This window comes from Lissotriton vulgaris, chromosome 1_1, assembly GCF_964263255.1.
Source record: "Lissotriton vulgaris chromosome 1_1, aLisVul1.2, whole genome shotgun sequence".
Lineage (NCBI taxonomy): Eukaryota > Metazoa > Chordata > Amphibia > Caudata > Salamandridae > Lissotriton > Lissotriton vulgaris.
Genome location: NC_141685.1, coordinates 1,596,312,342 through 1,596,327,906, shown reverse-complemented (window position 1 = coordinate 1,596,327,906; position 15,565 = coordinate 1,596,312,342).

Below are 15,565 nucleotides of genomic sequence, written 5' to 3'. Positions count from 1 at the left end.
CACATTAAATAGATTACTGTGGGGCTACATTAACCTGTCTTTCACATTCGTCATTGTGCATTGTTTACCTGTGTCATCCGTGGTTGGGAAGGCACCCCTTTTAGAGTTACGCCAAACTTATGCAACAGTTGGCACCTAACGTGGCACTCATATCTTATGGTTACGCCTTCAGTAGTTTACACTTATCCAACACATTTGAACCATTATTACATCCTTACGGAGATATCTGTAGTAATCATGGTTACCTCCTATTGGGAAAAAAGAAACACCAATTTCCATAGGTTTGTCAAGCATGACTCATTAAAAGGTTATTTTCCATTCTGTGGGTTTTCTAATTCTCTGATTCCAATTACAAATTAAATCTATTCATCCTGGCAACACCTATTGTTATAGGATCCAATTGCAGGGAAGCAGGTACTCAACACCGCATAGCTCGAGATGTCCGTCTTTCATAATAACTGCACACCCTGTGTATGCCTTTCACACTTTTTAGTCCTGGGTGGAGTTCAAGCCTACTGATGCTGCCTCTGAGCAGTTTCATGAATAGGAAATAGGAAATCCACCGGCTCAATATAGGGTTTACCAAGAAGTGGAAACCCCTTTAACATGCCAAGAACACCAACATTGATTTGGTGGTCATTTGTCACACGCACACACACAGACATGTTCATTTGGGACCTCTGACAATGAAGAGGCTACGTGGTCACTCGTTGCTGGTTACACTCCCGTTCCTCACCCTGAAGCTCTATCTTATGCAGACGTAGTAGAGGTATTACATAACACAGTTGCCTCATACAGGAGACTTGTGCCATTTGTGCAATGTACTTTGAGCTTCAGACCTGCTGCCCCTAAAGAACTTGCCACTCCTGTACAAATACAGACCATTAGTCCACAGACAATTAATGCTTTCATGGGAAAAGCTCCTGCAGTGTGATAAAACAACTTTCTGGATAGCTCAAAAGAACAACCAGTTAGAAGCAGTGTATCCATGCACTATCCCCCAAGACAAACACAGAATACTGACTATGTGTCTTCCTCTTGGGATGCTGCCTTTGTTAGATGAGTGTAGCTCCTCCCTGATGTCCTTAGACAAGTATAAAATAAACACAGAACTGTCCTATCTGTTGATTTAGTAATGACGTTAATGGGAAATGTCTCTACAGCTTTCCCTATCCTTGAAAGCAAAGTAAGGGAGAGGCTTCTATTCTGACTATAAGCAAGAAACTTGAAGCAGTTCAAGTTCAAGACTGTGAATAATTTTGAATGTTTATACCTCTGTAGGAAGAGACAACTTAGGTATTCAACCCATTAAGCTACATTTAAAAAATAAAAATGACACTGGAGGTTCCATTAAGGAAAAATCTGCAATGGAAGAAAAACAAAACAAAATAAGAAAGAGAAAAGACAGAATGGATCATTCACTTTTCGGAATCCTGTACGAGTGGTAATAACTTAAGAGACTGAAAAAATGAAAAAGCCTTACCGTCCCAGTATTCTCATAGCCTCTCTTCACATTCTTTTCAGGACACTGAAGGTAAAAGAACTGAAAGAGGGAGCCGATCTGAGTACTGAAGAAAAGAGAAAGTACAGTTGGAAAAGTGAAGATGGACTCGAAATTGATATCTAAATATTTAATTAGATGGGCATAAACACATAAGTATAGGTGTATATTTATATAAATAATAAAACAGTAATATCAAAAAAATATGTTACATCATATATTTTTATTTACTACTATAAAAATCATAGATACTAAAACATATAGATATATTTATAAATACATAAAACATAAACAATAAATGATATATATACACACACACACACACATATATATATATATATATATATACTAGCAGCCCGTCCCGACGTTGTCCGGGTACGAATTGCTGCCGGCCAGTAGTATATTGTTTTGTAGAATTTCGTTTTGATAGCATTTCTTATCTGTGACAGGCCTGTGAAACGCTCCGATTTATAGTGCACTGCTGATGCACTTAAGATTGCGCGTTCAGTAGTGAGTGAACTCGAGTTTCCCTACTTTATGTTTCCTTGCAATATTATATAGCGCGAACTCGACAACATGGCATGAGCACAATTTACATTACAGAAGAACATATTCTTTTGTGGTAGGAACGGGGAGACAAAGCAATTTGCCTGGAATCACAGGATGTTGAGCTGATGCCGAGATTCGAACATAGCTCCCCAGCTCTAAAGTTCGCAATTCTAGAACTTGTGGCGGGAGGTGTGTCTAAAAGTGTATGTTGGTGCTGGCCATCAATGAGAGAGACCTGTGCATTTTTCAAATCGGTGGTGAAAAAAAGTGAGTATGTTGCTGGAGATGTGGGCCGCCGTCCCACCAATGTACTTACCGGGGGAGGGTAAACACCCATTATTCCGCAACTTTCTTTCCGCATACCATCACTCCGCATACTTTCGTTATGAAAGTACCATGACTCCGCAATGCCATTATAACGCATGGCATTACATTTTATATGCTTTTACCATGCATACATATACAACGAAATTCGTTGGAAATGCATGAATTGTAAAAGCATGTTTTTTTATGTTTGGATAAGGTAAGTATGGGTATAGGAGTATATGTCTTGGGGTACTGAGGTATATGTTTTGGGGTGTTTGGGTATTTTAAGTGTTCAGATATAGTTTTGGGTTATGGGGTACAGGGGTAGTTTTAGGGTTTAGGGATAGGTATGGGTTTTGGGTACTGGGGTATTTTTAGGGTTCAGGGCTAGGTTTGGGTTTTGGGGTATATGGGTATTTTTATTGTTCATGGGTAGGTTTGGGTTTTGGGGTACAGGGGTATTTTAAGGGTTCTGGGCTAGGTTTGGGTTTTGGGGTACCTGGGTATTTTTAGGGTTCAGGGCTAGCTTTGGGTTTTGGGGTACAGGGGTATTTTAGCGTTCAGGGGTAGGTTTGGGTTTTGGGGTACAGGGTTGTTTTTATGGTTCAGGGCTAGGTTTTGGTTTTGGGGTACAGGGGTATTTGTAGGGTTCAGGGGTAGGTTTGGGTTTTGGGGTACAGGGGTATTTTAAGGGTTCAGGGCTAGGATTGGGTTTTGGGGTACAGGGGTATTTTAGGGTTCAGGGGTAGGTTTGGGGTACAGGGGTATTTTTAGGGTTCAGGGCTAGGTTTGGGTTTTGGGGTACAAGGGTATTTTTAGCGTTCAAGGGTAGGTTTGGGTTTTGAGGTACAGGGGTATTTATAGGGTTCAGGGGTAGGTTTGGGTTTTGGGGTACAGAGGTATTTTTAGGGTTTAGGGATAGGTTTGGGTTTTGGGGTACATGGTATATTTATAGGGTTAAGATGGGTTAGTGTTTAAGGGTGTTGGGGTATTTTAAGGAGTAAGGGTGGGTTATGATTATGGGGTTCAGGGGTATTTAAAGGGAGCAGGGTGAACACCCGGAGCTGGAATGTACAGAACCTGGGAAGAAAAAACAATGAAATCTTGGGCACAACGCTCGCTTTTTTTTCTGTAATCCCCCGCCCCGCACACGCCCACGCCCCCAGCACACGCCCACAGCACACGATATGAGACATTGCATGAAGAGCGGAACGTACCACACGCCCCCAGCATTTGTCACACCCCCAGCATACACCCACAGCACAACGCAGACACGCCCACAAGGGACTACTTTGCTGGCACGGTTCTTTTACCTTTTAAATGTATATGGTGGGCGTCTGCATAGCCTATGTCCTTCTGCTGCAACTGCCCTTTCCAACGCTGTATTGGGTGTTGTGATTGGTGCTGTGGTTCCTGAGATTACCCGCCTCAAAGTTTTGGGCTCTCTCTTTATTATATTAGTATAGATGAATATATTGGGGGATGTGAATGTACACCGGAAAGAGGACATTGTATGAAGTAATTACACACTAAGGAGCCGATTAGGATGGCGGACGGACCTGCGTCTGTCCGCCACCCCCGAGGAGGAGGGACCGTCCGCAGGGGCAGCGGCGGTCCCTCCATGCAAATTAGGATGTGAACGCCACCCTGGCGGTCACATCCTGGATCTTTAACCTTGCGGCGGGTGCTGCTTGAAAACATGTATCACATTTACATGCACAAAGCGGCAGGCACAGCGCGGTGCCTGCGGCTATGTGCATGTAAATGCAGGGGGGTACCATAGGTACCCCCCATGTGCACCACCCACCACCCCTTCACCCTGGGGGCCCGCAACGGACCCCAAAGCAAAGACCGTATGCCTTTTCACAGCGGCAATGCCGCCGTGGAAAGGCATAGGACAGCCGGCATCATGATATGGCTGGCGGTGTCTCGCAGACACCGCCACCATATGTATGCACTGTTTTCCGCCGGTCGCGAATGCGACCGGCGGTAAAGCGGCAGACGGTCTTGCCATCCGCCGCGGACCCCCCAGCCATCCTGTTATGTTATGTTAGTATTATACTTCTATAGCGCACAGCCACTCCACGGAGTATCCCGGCGCTTTATCGAAGGAACCCACCGAAGAAGGGAGAACATAACACTGAGAGGACACGCAGATACAGGAAAGCAACACCAATTTAAGGGAAAAGCCATGTTTTAAGGGCCTTTCGGAAGGACAGAAGGCTAGAAGCCTGTCTTAAAGAAATTGGGAGGTCATTCCAAGCATGAGGAGCTAAGTAGCGAAAGGACCGTCCTCCTGCTCTAGCGCGCTTGATAATGGGAGCATTCATTTTGGATAGGGACGAAGATCTAAGAGATCTGGAGGGATGATACCAGGACAATCGTTTGGAAATATATTTAGGGCCTATACCATGTAGGGCCTTAAAAGTCGTGGTCAAAGTTTTAAAAAGAATCCTTTTGGCAATAGGTAGCCAGTGTAGGGTTGAAAGAAGATCAGTGGCTCTGGCTCTTCTTGGAAGACCAAGATGGCTCGGGCCGCAGAATTCTGGGCGATTTGTAGACGCCTAACCAGATATTTGGGAAGTCCCAGAAACAAAACATTCGCGTAATCCAGCCTAGAGCCGACCAGTGCCTGGACAATGATTTTCCTGTGCTGGATGGACACTAAGGGGAGAAATTTACGAAGCATCCGAAGGATGCCGAAACATTTCCCAGTAAGAGAGGAAATATGCGGTCCGAAAGATAAATCACTGTCGATAATTACTCCCAAATTTTTGGCCTTCAAGGATGAGCTAGCGGGAGGGAACATATCCTGCGGCCACCAGGGTTTCCAATCAGGCTCAGAAGTGCAACCAAAGAAGAGCAACTCCGACTTGTCGGAGTTGCACTTCAGTCCATGACGTCCAAACCACTCAAAAACCGCGCTCAAACAACCCCTAACCTGGGCATCATCAAACAGACCATCCCTGTTGCTTACAAAGAGGAGCTGGGTGTCGTCAGCATAGGTGACAATCCGGGCGCCGAAAGACTCCGCCATCACCGCCAGAGGAGCCATAAAGATGTTAAAAAGGAGGGGACTCAAGATGGAACCTTGGGGAACCCCCACTTCTAGCGGTGACATCTCGGCGGAGTAGGGAGGCGCCCAGATTGTCTGTCGGCGGTCGGCTAAGAAGGATTTAAGCCAACTCCACACCGTTCCCCGCAGACCAAAGTCCCAGAGTCTAGAAAGGAGAAGTGCATGGGGAACGGTGTCGAAAGCCGCCGACAGGTCAAGCATAACCAATACAACTTTTCTTCCAACATCCAACTCCTCCCTGATGGCGTCTGTGACTTCAAGGAGCGCAGTCTCCGTGCTGAAATTCGCACGGAAACCGGATTGAGTACTATGCAACAGACCATTTTCCTCGATGAAATTAGAAATAGATCTTTGAACAAACCTCTCAGTCACTTTCGCCAGAGCAGGGAGTAGGGAAATGGGTCTGTAATTGGCATGGACTGAAGGGTCGAGTGCTGGTTTTTGGCGGGGGGCTTTTCTGTGAGGATGGCGGACGAATTGCCTCCGCCGGGCCGGCGGTGGCTACCGCCGGCCCGGCGGAGGCAATCCATCCGCCATCCTAATCGGCCCCTTAGTGTTCTCCTCAAATTCCGTGGTGTTATGTTTGCCCTCATTCAGGATCCCGGCCTCTTGTGCCGGACTCAGCTACATCTTAGTGATTTTCTTTCATTCAGGTGTTAGCCAATACTAAACACAACTGGGAGGTTTTTAGGTATTCCAGAAATACTAGGCGTACAACCTGAGTGACCACAAGGTGATGGTGACAGTAAGTAGTCAGTAAAGGCAATGAGGCGAACGGTAATCCCTCACAACCGCTCTGGGATGGACCAAAAGGATCCACACAAATAACAATAGACAGCAAAGCCCCTGCACTATACAATTTCTGTTAATTCTTGGTAATACTGGTATCAGTAGAAGTAGTAAAAGTAATTGAGCACATCAATATAATAGGTCAAACTTCGAGAATAAATAAACATAGGTTGACATATATCAGTACAGAAACGTTCTTTTCTTGGTGTAGTATTTCTGTTTATTGTTCCTTTGCATAGGCCAACACGTGTTTCATCGCAGGGAATTGACTGCGAATCTTCAGGGCTGAATAGAAACACAAAAAGTACATTTGCGAATATGTTCTATTCATGAACATATTGTGATAGTGACTTAGTTGTGAAAACCAGGGTGAAATAAAGCATGCCATTGAGTGACTCTGTGTCATTGTGACTCGAGATCACTAACTAAGTGACATTAGTGCTTTAAAAAAGTTTTATGGGGTTGGGTAAAACCTACAGAAAGTGGACACTGACCGGAAGTAAAGTGAAGTGACAAAGTGAAGAAAGTGTTGTGTGTCTGAAAAGACGGTATCCCAAGTGACTGGTGCAATGTATATAAAAATATCTGAAGAAACATGACAATTGTAATTACAATCCTTTGAGCGTCTGACATAGTGCACATGTTTAAAACTGTTTCTTTTCTTTACTCTGGGGGGTATAGTCAAACATTCAGTGCACTCTTTTTTATATACGCTATTAGCCGGGTTCGTGTTTAGAGAAGATAATTATTGTGGGCGGATGTAAAGCGAATTAAGTTATTTTAAGGATTAGAAGTAATTTACTCGGATGTGTATGACTCCGTTTATACTGTGCCGGATAAGTAGAGAGAAGAGAGCCGGTCAGTAAGTAGACTCTGTTATTAGTCTATAAGGGGAAGTCGGTAATACAAACGAAACAAGAAAAAAGAGGACAAGGGAGAAGTCTTACAAATTTTGGAATAAAAAATGAATGAAGAAGCTGGGTATACAGCGCACATGCTCTGGAGATTTAAAATGGAAGTGAAAGGTCTATCACTTATTCGAGTAGACCCCTGAAAAAATTATTACATAGAGGTGTCGGTTTGAACATACAATCGTGAAGATAAGACACACTTACCCTCACAAGTGATAGGCGAAAATGCATAATTGAGAGCACCCGGTAGGGGCATTTCATGGAATCCTGTATTCGGAGTTCCAAGGAGTATGAATTCGAATTTTGCGGGATTTTGATGAATCTATAAGGCGTATAGTAGTATAGACATCGTAGTATTAGTTTATTTTATTTTCTGGTAGGGACACATAAAGAAAAGGGAAGCCAATATAGGAAAGGCGACCTACCAGGATTGTTTGTTATTCCAGTGGTCACCGGGAGGAGAAACAAATGTTGGTACCAATATACCGGCGGGTGCACCTAGATCAGTAAAGACGAAAGGAAAACAGGGAAAAGGTAGGTGGGAGGTATTCAATTGGACCAAGACAGATAGCGTCTGGTATTCTCCTCCAAAATAACACCGGGGAGCTCGCTTACCTAGCTGGTACCGGTCTCCCTCTTGTGGTTCCCGGCGCCGTTCTCCAAGGACAGACACGTGACAGGAAGTGAGGCCGGAATAAGTACCGGTGTTGTGCTTCCAAACAAAAAAGAACTAGAACGTTGGTTGGCTTCTTCTTTTTGCAATGGTTGGCAGTAAAAAGAAGAAAGAAAGACCCCATTAATCAGAATTTTTTGCTTCGCTGTATGTTTGGTCCATTTTTCACAATATATTCCATCCAACCACAAATATCTATCTAGGAATACAATCGAGTATGCAATTATAGACAGAGACAATGTAATTTTTCTTACTTAATATGCTCTGATATCTCGTCTTTATTAATTGTTTTTTCATTTGTGTTCATAACGTGTTATTATAGGGACTTACCAAGGTCACACTTTCTATAAGTATAGAATTCAGCCTTATTATGAGGAAAAAATAGTAAGAGAAATGACTACTTAAATTTCATCTAGCTCCTATGCCCCTGGACAATGTACCTTTGTTGGGTGTATTTCAAATACAAATGTGCTCTTCATATATCTATTACATTTTTTCACATGCTCGAGTATGTAATCTTTTACATGAACTCCCATATCCAATAACTAAAAAACCTACCAGAATGTGGAGGGATACACAACGCCACACATATCTCTTGTGGGTAAATTAACTTTCTAAGGTGTCTGTGCGGTCATTTGAATCACTTGCATATTTAGAGTTTCATAATATGGAGGTACATACAACTCCACATTAATCTCCTCATTGTACATTACGCTTTTAGCGTATCTATCGAACCATGCGCATACTTGCGAGCTATTTGCCCATTTTTATACACACTAACGAGCATGAGCACATCAACAAGAAAATGCCCACGAAAACTTTTCCATTTACCCGCTTCTCGAATTTCAAAGTATTTCTTCTTTTTACTGCCAACTAAGCATGGGCGGAAAATCCGTTTCGCTCGCGGATTTTGCGGATTTTCGGTAAATTCGCAATCCGCGAGATTCGCGAATCTCCCGCAAAATCCGCAAATCCGCGAGCAGCGGATCTTGCTCGCACTGCTCGCACTGTTCGCGTGAGTTCGCGGCTTCCCAGTACAACTTCGCGCCCCGCGAATAAGTGCAAAATTGCAGAAATACGATCTTAGCAAAACTGAAACTACTTACCAGGTTCAAAAGTTCAGGCTCATCATTAGTAGCCATTTCCTGTAGTGCTTCCTGAGGGGCCCCTCCAGAGTTCAGTTGCCAGTTGCAACTATTATGTGACCCTGCTCTGAACCTCAGAATAGTTACACATATGCCACAAAGGTCCTGAATTACAGCTAATGGAGACAAGCAGGAGCCAGGCTGGAAGTTCAAATCCATTAATCAGCCCCTAATTAATTATTGTCAGTTGGGGCAGGGCAGGTGTTGTAACTAATTTTGCAACAATGAAAGCACTTAGCAAGTGCAAAAGATCACTAATCAGGAAGCACTAAGGAAGCAGGTGCCAGCTAAAAAAATATTCTGTGACACATTAATCAGCCCCAAATAATTCAGGTCACTTGAGGCAGGGAAGGTGTGCTTGCGTTGCCACAATAATGTACACTGCCTGGACAACCAGAGGGTGCTGTGATGAAACAGAGGGTGGCATGGGTGGGCCAGAGGGTGGCATGAGTAGTCAGAGAGTGGCAGTGGTGACAGAGAGTGGCAGTGATGAAGAAGAGTGTCCCAAACAGGCTGGACACGTAGAAACAACAAGTTCGCGAAACTTGCGACCCGACAGGTAAGTTCGCAATTTGCGAAATTGTACAAAACCCTCGCGAACTGGCAGAAACCCGCGCAAACACAAAAAAATAAAAATCCGCAAATTCGCGAGAATTCGCGGATTTTGCGGATTGCGAGTTCGCAAATCCGCAAAATTCGCGAACGCGAGATTCGCAAAATTCGCCCATGCTTACTGCCAACCATTGCAAAAAGAAGAAGCCAACCAACGTTCTAGTTCTTTTTTGTTTGGAAGCGCAACACCGGTACTTATTCCGGCGGCACTTCCTGTCACGTGTCCGTCCTTGGAGAACGGCGCCGGGAACCACAAGAGGGAGACCGGTACCAGCTAGGTAAGCGAGCTCCCCGGTGTTATTTTTGAGGAGAATACCAGACGCTATCTGTCTTGGTTCAATTGAATACCTCCCACCTACCTTTTCCCTGTTTTCCTTTCGTCTTTACCGATCTAGGTGCACCCGCCGGTATATTGGTACCAACATTTGTTTCTCCTCCCGGTGACCACTCGAATAACAAACAATCGAGGTAGGTCGCCTTTCCTATATTAGCTTCCCTTTTCTTCATGTGTCCCTACCAGAAAATAAAATAAACTAATACTACGATGTCTATACTACTATACGCCTTATAGATTCATCAAAATCCCGCAAAATTCGAATTCATACTCCTTGGAACTCCGAATACAGGATTCCATGAAATGCCCCTACCGGGTGCTCTCAATTATGCATTTTCGCCTATCACTTGTGAGGGTAAGTGTGTCTTATCTTCACGATTGTATGTTTAAACCGACACCTCTATGTAATATTTTTTTCAGAGGTCTACTCGAATAAGTGATAGACCTTTCACTTCCGTTTTAAATCTCCAGAGCATGTGCGCTGTATACCCAGCTTCTTCATTCATTTTTTATTCCAAAATTTGTAAGACTTCTCCCTTGTCCTCTTTTTTCTTGTTTTGTTTGTATTACCGACTTCCCCTTATAGACTAATAACAGAGTCTACTTACTGACCGGCTCTCTTCTCTCTACTTATCCAGCACAGTATAAATGGAGTCATACACATCCGAGTAAATTACTTCTAATCCTTAAAATAACTTACTTCGCTTTACATCCGCCCACAATAATTATCTTCTCTAAACACGAACCAGGCTAATAGCGTATATAAAAAAGAGTGCACTGAATGTTTGACTATACCCCCCAGAGTAAAGAAAAGAAACAGTTTTAAACATGTGCACTATGTCAGACGGTCAAAAGATTGTAATTACAATTGTCATGTTTCCTCAGACATTTTTATATACATTGCACCAGTCACTTGGGATACCGTCTTTTCAGACACACAACACTTTCTTTACTTTGTCACTTCACTTTACTTCCGGTCATTGTCCACTTTCTGTAGGTTTTACCCAACCCCATAAAACTTTTTTAACGCACTAATGTCACTTAGTTAGTGATCTCGAGTCACATTGACACAGAGTCACTCAATGGCATGCTTTATGTCACCCTGGTTTTCACAACTAAGTCACTATCACAATATGTTCATGAATAGAACACATTCACAAATGTACTTTTTGTGTTTCTATTCAGCCCTGAAGATTCGCAGTCTGTTCCCTGCAATGAAACACGTGTTGGCCTATGCAAAGGAACAATAAACAGAAATACTACACCAAGAAAAGAACGTTTCTGTACTGATATATGTCAACCTATGTTTATTTATTCTCGAAGTTTGACCTAATATATTGATGTGCTCAATTACTTTTATTACTTCTACTGATACCAGTATTACCAAGAATTAACTGAAATTGTATAGTGCAGGGGCTTTGCTGTCTATTGTTATTTGTGTGGATCCTTCTGGTCCATCCCAGAGCGGTTGTGAGGGATTACCGTTCGCCTCATTGCCTATACTGACTACTTACTGTCACCATCACCTTGCGGTCACTCAGGTTGTGCGCCTAGTATTTCTGGAATACCTAAAAACCTCCCAGTTGTGTATTGTAACTATTGAATTCCAGAGAGGGCTGCCCCCAGCTAAGATTCCTTATTTGTAATTGTACTTATATCCTTGAGCTCACCAATCAAAGCGTCTCTACCTCAACATGGATAGAGACAAAATAGCTGCGGACCTCTTTCAGAATCTAGCCAAAGGCATGCCTACACACCCTGCCACGGCCAATTCTGGTCCCCCTCGAGTTGAGGGCTTAAAAGACAAATTTAAAAAACTGGAAAGACTCAAGAAACAAGAGAACTCACGATGGTGGGATGCCACCACGTTGAAGCAGTACATGCGCTTAAAACAAATACCCAGAGGTCTACGCTCTCACATCTTTCCAACCTATAACGATCTTGATATAGATCTTCTGAAAAAATGGGAAGATTCTGTAACTAATAATTCTTTTGTTCTTATGGACATTCTAATAGAAAACGCAGATCGCAAATCCATTAAACTACTGGGAGAAATTGCGATCCTAGAACAAGAAATAAAAGACCTTAATCTGCCAGAACCCACGGTGAAAAACTATACCATCCTAGACGAGGTCTTACTGAAACATCAGAAAGAAATTAAAAATAGGAAAGCCAGACAAATAAAGAGGGATGATGGAGACTACTGCAATGGTAGAATTTTCACGTATGACCGTAAATACGATGCAATGATTCGACCTAATGACCCCAAGAAATCCGGAGGCAACGCATCTGCCCCTAGCTCCGTTTCATCCAGCAATACATCCCTCAATACTGCGGGTAATAGCGAACCAGAACTAGAAATGGGTGACATCCTAGATGCCAATAGTACTCCTTTTTTAGTGGAAATGGAATGTATTTGCAAAGGGAACAGAGTTCAACCCCAAAGAGGAGTACCAAATCAAAAACCCACAGAGGTAGCAGGGGTGGCCAACGAAGATTATCGCAAAAAACTAAGATCAGGAACAACAAGGAAATAGATAACGGGAGTAAAGAGGTTCAAGTAATTAACCTTTCCTCTTTCCCACTAACTCCTGACATGACCAATCGCCTTTCAAAAGGCCTGAACTTCAATCCATACTCCACAGGTGACATCTGCCAAACTAAAATAGATCTCTTCATTTTTGTCCGCAGTTTAAAACTTAAAAAGTACTTTGTAGGAAAAACACCTAGCAATAAGAATGTGAAAAATATTCCTGATGTTTTGGTCAATGATGTACACACAATAAAAGATAAACAAGCTATTCATTTACTGTTGTCTATCACTGAACGGGAAGATAGCCCTATGGAAATGGGGCAACTTCTGGAGGAACTAAATATCGATACAGATCTTGGGGTTGTAAGTGGTCTCAAGGGCAAATCTACATGGACACCAACTTTACCAGGTGGTAACAGTATTGACAATTTTCATAGACGGGTTCTTGAAGACCTTAACAAAATCAACACCAAAAAACTAAATGAAACTTTTACATTCAAAGACAATCTAACTAAAGGAGAGCGTCACGCCCTCACCACACTTACCCAGATTCCCACCATTATTATCCGTGAGGCAGACAAGGGAGGTAATATTGTGGTTATGAACACAGACGATTACAATAATGAAATACTAAATCAATTAGCAGACCAATCTTGCTACGAACAAATTGCAAGTAACCCTATGGGTACACTAACAATCACTATCAATGACCATCTACGAAAATGGAAAGAAGATGGTCTCCTGAACGAAGACGAATACCTTTATTTAAAAGTACTCAAACCCACATTCCCATGGCTCTACACCCTTCCAAAAATCCATAAGGATCTCCCCTTTCCACCAGGCAGACCGATTGTCTCTGGAATTGGAGGACCGACCGAGAGACTGGCAGAATATGTGGATTTGTTCCTAGGCCCTCTTATCAGAAATCTGCCTTCATATATACAAGACTCTAAGCATATACTTAGCTTATTAGGTGGCTTAGAATGGCAACGGAACAATACCTTAGTCACCATGGATGTTGTCGCACTTTATACCAGTATTAATCCAATACTAGGTATTGAAGCAATTACCCATGTTCTGTCAAACCGACCAGCATCTCTCTGGGCACACACACAAATGTTAATTTCTATGATGAACCTAATTCTGCACAACAACTTTTTCATCTTTCACAAACAATGGTACCAACAAAAACGAGGGGTAGCCATGGGCTCAAAATTTTCTCCATCTTTCGCCAACCTTTTTATGGGTGCTTTCGAAGCTGACCACATTTGGGGTACCCAAGGTAGTACATACACTGACTCCATTCTTTTCTGGAGTTGGTATATAGATGACTGCATTTTACTTTGGACTGGCACAGATGAATTACTACAGAGTTTCTTTGATCACCTCAATCGGAACAACTGGGAACTAAGCTTCACCATGAAATCGAGCAAATCACACATAGAATTTCTAGATCTCGAATTCTACATCAAAAACAATAAGCTACATAGCAAACTTTATAGGAAACCTACTTCCTGTAATGCCATTCTGCGAGCAGATAGCTTTCATCCTTTCCACCAGATTAGATCAATACCTTTTGGAGAATTCCTCCGTGCAAGACGAAACTGTAGTGATGACAAAGATCTCAATACTACAATACAAGATATGGAATTAAGATTCGAAAAACGTGGCTATCCAAAAACCATCCTATCGGAAGCAAAAAAGAAACTCAATAAGATTAAGAGAACTGACACTTTGAAAACCAAGGACTCTAACAAGGCGAAAGACACAACAGTGAGAATGATCACTGAATACAACGCACTACACCAATCAATCAGGAACAGCATGACCAAACACTGGGGTCTGCTAAGAGAGGACTCTATACTGAAAGAAATTATCCCTACTTTTCCTCAAATCACTTTCCGCAAAGGGAGAACATTGAGGAACAGGCTCAGCCCTACAGTCCCACGCATTGACATGACCCCTAACTGGTTAACACAACGCAGTAACAGGTTTTTCAAATGTGGCTTTTGCACTATGTGCAAATGGGCTAAACACAAAACCAAGCATTTCAAGGGACCAAACGAAGAAATATATGACATTAGAGTAAACATCAACTGCACCACGAAATATGTGGTATACATAATAGAATGCCGATGTGGCAAGAAATACGTCGGAAGCACTATAAGAACATTAAAAGAGAGAATATCGGAACACATGAGGGCCATCCAAAAACAAGATCCTAAATTTCCAGTAGCACTACATGTAGCTAAATGTCAAGCCAATACAGAGGATTTCTCAGTATCTTTTTTTGGAATCGAAACTGTGCCTGTCCATGTGAGAGGTGGCAACCGTGAGTTTGCACTGAGACGCAAAGAAGCTACTTACATTATGCGTCTTCAAAGTATTGAACATGGATTAAATTAGGACCCAGAACTGCAATTTTTTCTAGGAAACTAGACCCCATTAATCGTAATTTTTTGCTTCGCTGTATGTTTGGTCCATTTTTCACAATATATTCCATCCAACCACAAATATCTATCTAGGAATACAATTGAGTATGCAATTATAGACAGAGACAATGTAATTTTTCTTACTTAATATGCTCTGATATCTCGTCTTTATTAATTGTTTTTTCATTTGTGTTCATAACGTGTTATTATAGGGACTTACCAAGGTCACACTTTCTATAAGTATAGAATTCAGCCTTATTATGAGGAAAGAATAGTAAGAGAAATTACTACTTAAATTTCATCTAGCTCTTATGCCCCTGGACAATGTACCTTTGTTGGGTGTATTTCAAATACAAATGTGCTCTTCATATATCTATTACATTTTCTCACATGCTCGAGTATGTAATCTTTTACATGAACTCCCATATCCAATAACTAAAAAACCTACCAGAATGTGGAGGGATACACAACCCCACACATATCTCTTGTGGGTAAATTAACTTTCTAAGGTGTCTGTGCGGTCATTTGGATCACTTGCATATTTAGAGTTTCATAATATGGAGGTACATACAACTCCACATTAAACTCCTCATTGTACATTACGCTTCTAGCGTATCTATCGAACCATGCGCATACTTGCGAGCTATTTGCCCATTTTTATACACACTAACGAGCATGAGCACATCAACAAGAAAATGCCCACG